The sequence below is a fragment of the Lactuca virosa genome, chromosome 4 (genome assembly GCF_052849685.1).
Source record: "Lactuca virosa cultivar CGN04683 chromosome 4, Lactuca_virosa_CGN04683_v6, whole genome shotgun sequence".
In the NCBI taxonomy this organism is placed as follows: Eukaryota; Viridiplantae; Streptophyta; class Magnoliopsida; order Asterales; family Asteraceae; genus Lactuca; species Lactuca virosa.
Genome location: NC_136429.1, coordinates 227,206,036 through 227,212,035, shown reverse-complemented (window position 1 = coordinate 227,212,035; position 6,000 = coordinate 227,206,036).

Here is a 6,000-nt window from a genome sequence, read left to right as displayed (position 1 = left end):
AAAACGAAAAATATTAATGTTAAAAACAAGGTTGTTTCAGCTCCGGAGATTACTCTCAAAGAATATGAAGCAAAGTTGAAAAAGGAAGAAAAAGAGTTTTCGAAAAAGATGGCTCCAAAATTCAAAGAATATATTCTCTGAAAATCTAATTTTGTTGAAATCAATCTTTGTGATAACAAAATTGAAGTTATTAAAATAGAAAAAGGGATGAACCATACTTTGAAAAGAAAATCCTTTTGGGTTGACAAAACAAAGATTTTTCCTATTCAAAAGAAATTCTCACTAGGACCCAAGTTGGTTTGGGTTCCTAAACCTTTTTAAATATTGCAGGTTATGCGTGACGAGCAGTATGATTCAGAATGGTATATTGATAGCGGCTGTTCTCGTCACATGACAGGAAGGAAAGAGGAATTAAGAGAGTTTCAAACCTTAAAAGATGGCGGAAAAGTTACGTATGGAAACAATGCCACTGGAGAAATAAAGGGATATGGAATGATAACAAATGGAGAATTCAAGATTTGGAAGTAGCTCATGTTGAAGGCTTGCAACACAATTTTATTAGTGTTTCTCAAATGGTTGTAGGTACAGGTCGCAAAGTGTCTTTTGATGAAGAAGGTTCAGAAATCATAGAAAAGAAATCTAAAGCTGTTCTTTTGAAGTCAAAGAGTAAAAGAGAAATGTATCCTCTAAATCTAAATTTGATCCAAGGGAAACCATCTATCCGCTTGCTTACAAAAACTTCTTCGGATGACAGTTGGTTATGTCATGGAAGGCTTTCCCACCTGAACTTCAAGGATATCAACAAGCTCGTAATTGGTGATCTTGTTCGTGGACTTCCTCTTATGAAATTTGAAAGGGAACACTTATGTGCTGCTTGTGAGCTCGGAAAATAAAGTCGAAAGACTCATTATTCTATAATAAATACCAAAATCATTGAACCACTTGAATTGATGCATATTGATCTCTGTGGTCCATCTGCTATTGAAAGCATTGGTGGTAACAAATACATTTTGGTTATTGTTGATGATTTTCACGATTTACTTGGGTATTTTTTTCTTAGACAGAAATCTGATGCCACTCAAAAGCTCATTGATTTCATTAAACATTTTGAGCTACAATTGCGAAAGCCAGTTCGGAAAATTCATAGTGATAACAGTTCAAAATTCAAGAATCATGCATTTGAAGAATTCTTGACAAACAAAGGAATTTCTCACAATTTCTCTTCGCCTTACACCCCACAACAGAATAGTGTAGTTGATAGACGAAATCGCTCTCTGTGTGAATCTGCAAGGACAATGTCGTTATTTGCGAATCTTCCTTTATATTTCTAGGCAGATGCTATTGTCACTGCTTGTTTCACTCAGAACCAATCTTACATTAATAAACGATTTTAGATTAGTCCTTATGATATTTTGAACAATCAAAAGCCTAACGTTAAGTTCTGTCATGTGTTTGGATCAAGATGCTTTTTGTTCAATTCAAAAGAACATAGGAACAAATTTGATGAAAAAGCCGATGAACGAATCTTTTTGGGATATTCATTGACATCCAAGGCATATCGTGTTCCGAACAAGAAATCAAAGAAGATTGAAGAAACCTATTATGTTACGTTTGATGACAATTACATGAAGAAATATCAAAAGGGTGATTGTCAAACTGAAGAAATCTTCCCATCAACAAATTCTAAGACTATTCCTCTTATGAATCTATATGAGGATTTTCTAAATTTGTTTGATGAACCTAAAAGGGAAATATCCTTAGAATCAAAAGCAAAGGACAATCAAGAGGATGAACTAATCAAGATTGTCGATAAAGTTGTTGAAGAAATTGAGACTCCTCTCGAACAACATATTCCAAATGATGTTGAAATCCCAACTCACTCAGAACCTCATGATGTTCAGACCCATGGGAGAGTTCCACTCCAAAGTTCAATACAGGTGCTCCACTCTAGGGGGAGAACTCAAATCCGAATGATGAGTCACATGGAAACTTCTAGGGGAGAATAATGAAAATAATGACTCAGATGTACAATCGGATTTTGAAGAAATCTTTGCTGAAATTGATCCAGTCTATGATCAGAACTATCCTCCAATGACAAAATGGACCAAAGATCATCCTCTTTCTCAAGTGATCGGAGATTCTTCTTCAGGAGTTCTCACTCGTGCTCAACAAAAAGCGAAGCAAACTGTATTATTTTCAAAATTGAAATTTTGCTTGTTTAATTCTTTTATTTCTGAAACTGAACCTAAAACTATTAAAATTGCTCTTGATCATCCAGATTGGGTTCAACCAAAGCAGGAAGACACTGTGACATCCCCATTTTCATGGCCAGAGAAGACCGATTTTGTTTATGCTTTATAAAAATCAGAGTACCTCTTTTAATAAAAATGTTGCGGAATTTGTTCCTAGTAAAACATGATAAATACGTTATCAAAACATTTCCGAAGAAAAGTATTTTTATTCATTTTAAAACATTTAGGATGTCATCGTCAATATAAAAACATAAGCATAAACAGAACTTACATTCATTTACACTAGTGATCTACACCTCTTTAATCTCTCAGTGTAACGTAACTTCGTATCGGCACCTGTGATACAAATAAACTGAGTGGGTCAGGTTGGGAAACCTGGTGAGTACATAGGGTTTTCAACCCACAATAATATAATTATTATGTTTAATCATCAAACAGTTAACCCAATTACCCATCCCCATTATCTTCTTTATTCTTAAGGATCTACCCTAAGAATCAGCTATTTCTTGTTCATTCATTCCTAAGGATTATCCTAAGGAATAGGTACGAATTTCATCATTGTCAATGACACATCTGTCAAACACAGCTACTAGTTCTGTCACTTAGGTACAACTGCCAAAATTGTGACATTCTCTACGAGGCGTATATGCCGGTATTGTCCTTTAGGCGCAGCTGCCAGGGTTATCTCGTTTATCGATAATATCGTTTCCGAGAATCCACTCGCAATACATGTCAATGGGTTTTTAGAGTACACCGGTGAACACATCGTTCACAACACCTACAGGTTGCGAGCCTGCTAGTGTTCCACTGGACTGTCTAGAATAGTCTGTGGTTATCATCCATACTCTGCTGAGTGACGGGGCCATCATTTGGGAAAGGCTTCTCACATCGTCCACCTCTCACCCTCACCTCCTGGTCTATTTCACCTCTCACCTCATCATCCAACTCATATTTCATCTATCACATCTACCCATGTTTTACCCCAACATTTTCGTAGATATAAAATACATATACAGTTTAAATCATTTAAAACGTGTATAAAATCTTTCATCTAGCATAGACAGCAAGTACTCAGATAATATGTACACATAGCACGTAATTTATATAAAATACTTCATATCTATGTGTAAGATGAAAGTAACTATGCACTCACCTGGAAGATGGTGTCTCTGCACTCGAACAGCGCTTCGTTACTTCTTAAAACAATTTCCCTCGACAAAACCTAGTATAAATACCACTAGGGTTTAGTTTTAACATTAACCGCGACTAATTAATAGTCTAGATATTATTATTTGTTGGGATTAAAACCTTAATTGAGATTTGATGAACAAGATGCGGAAAATAAGAACAAACACAAATATGAAGATTATGTCGAATGATCACTCGATTTATTCAAATATGAGGAATAAATTACACTTTCAGCATAGACTAAAGAATCTAACACTACATAAGAAACCTCACAACGTGGCGGCTACATTTTGCCTCACTCTTAACCCTAATTATGAATAATACATGACTATTTATAGGGAAAAGACAAGTCTTGGGCTTTTAACCTACACTTCATCAAAGGGGCCCATTGCCATCATCCATGGAGTGCTTTGAAACCCTACAATCTCCCCCTCAAAGTATGGAATGTATGACAATGCTTTAACTTCCAAAACAAGCATCTAGCAAATAAAAAGATCTGCAACGAGGAATATATGAAGCAATCCACGTATCTTAATTCTTCAATATTCTTCAAACACGGGCTCTAGGATATATAAATCAAGCACTGAAGTAATGTCTTTAAGCTTCATTTTCGAATGTAATCCCAAAAAAATCTTCATGAAAATCAAACCCGCCATAAAAACCCACTTCAGAACAAAGAAACCGAATCACTTCTTGTCTTTGAAGAGCTCCCCCTCCAAGTCACAATGATCTTCAAATAAGCTAATGATATAAGCCATCAAAAAATATCATGTAACAACCCAAACTTTAAGATTCGTAATGCCACTTGATCGAGAAAATACTAGAAGTCGGAGATATAACAAGTCCTTAGCAGAGCTCGATAAAGAACTTCCGCTGTAAAGGATACTTCTCTGTAAAAGCTTTAGCAGAGCTCGATGAAGAACTTCCACTGTAAAAGCTACCTTCATAATTCTACCACAAGCTTTATAAAAAATCTTCAACTTTGAAAAGTCACAAATCCAATTTCGAATGACCATACCAAATTCTCCCCCGATTTATAATAAAAAACATGATTATAAAGCCTTCAAACAGTCATGAGAATGATCTTGAATGGATAAAAATTCACTAAGCTCCCCCGCGACAAAATGATATACACAATGAAGTATAAAACCCGAAAAAGTCGTGAAAAATTTGATGTTATCAGCAAAAACGACTTTCCGAACCGCCAAGACTTGATGGAATCCATAATTTTCTGTTCACGAAAAAATGTATGCATTAAAGAATTCAAAACTGTTCACCGGCCCCCAAAGATGTAAACTTTTCTGAGTAATGGGCCGAAACTGTCACTTGCAGAAAGACAGGGGCTGGAATGATAATTCAACATCAATATACTCCTTTATTTGCACCAAAATTTGGAATTGGTCCAAAACTGCCAAGGCATGAAACGCATAGGGACCAAAGGAGTCAAATCACCGAAGTTTCAGGGACCATAAGTGTAATATGTTTATCTTCTTCCCCAAATTATCTGTGATTAAAAGAACAACTAGATCATACTCCAGTTGATCTTTCAACGATGACTCAAACTAGACGCGAAACCTTGAAATTGGCACATATAAACATCGACTGCAATAGGTTCGCTCCGAGTACAAGCAACCGAAACCAAGTTCGGTCCAGGTTCATTGAACCGAAACCATGTTCGGTCCGAGCACAGGTTCTATTTCGGTTCATCCTCCTTTCGCTCCAACCATTAACAAGCGAACCCAAGTTCGTTGTTCCAGGTTCGGTCCAAGATCATCAGCATTTACCCCAAGGCGAATCCACTCATAGGTTCGCTTATTGTTCTCACTCTGCATTCGCTCCTAATCAATTGATAACAAACCCGATGCGAATCCATGACAACGAACGTTCGTGAAAAAGGAGTGTGAGCCCAGACTGACGAGCTCCGATTGTTCGTAGTTAATCCATTTGTAATTTTGACTATTCGCATTGACCACCAAGAACATCTGCTCAAATTGTTCCGATTGAGTTCCAAATCCGATTTCAATTTCGAATACTGAAAGTTCCGAGTGACAAGCGCTTCCGATTAACCCCAATATTCTGAGCACAGAAACGTTTCCGATTGCAGAAGAATGTTAAGATTCCCAGCAGAAGGTAATTCGAAAGCGAGACAGATTCAACTTGCAAAAGGCGTCAAGATTCGCTTTTTTTCATTGTTCTGATCGTATTAGCGGCACCAATTTAATTTCATCATTGATTTTGACTTTTCCGGTTTGACTATACATAACAGTCTCAATTGATTAAAGATTGCGAGTTAATCACACAACCATTACGACTGAGATCTAACCTCGATAGCGAAACCCTTCAAATTGTTTCCAGATCAACAATCTATTTTCAATCAAATCCATCACCATGTCCATCTGTTCTTCACCAGTTCTCAAAACAAAACAATCAATTATAAATAACAATCCCTAAGTAACATCGATTGGCAAATCTAAACCCAGTCTCACGATCGATCATACAGATACCAAGAGATGATTCCAAGAACATTTTAATCTAATTTTTGGTTCAAACAAAAACTCGA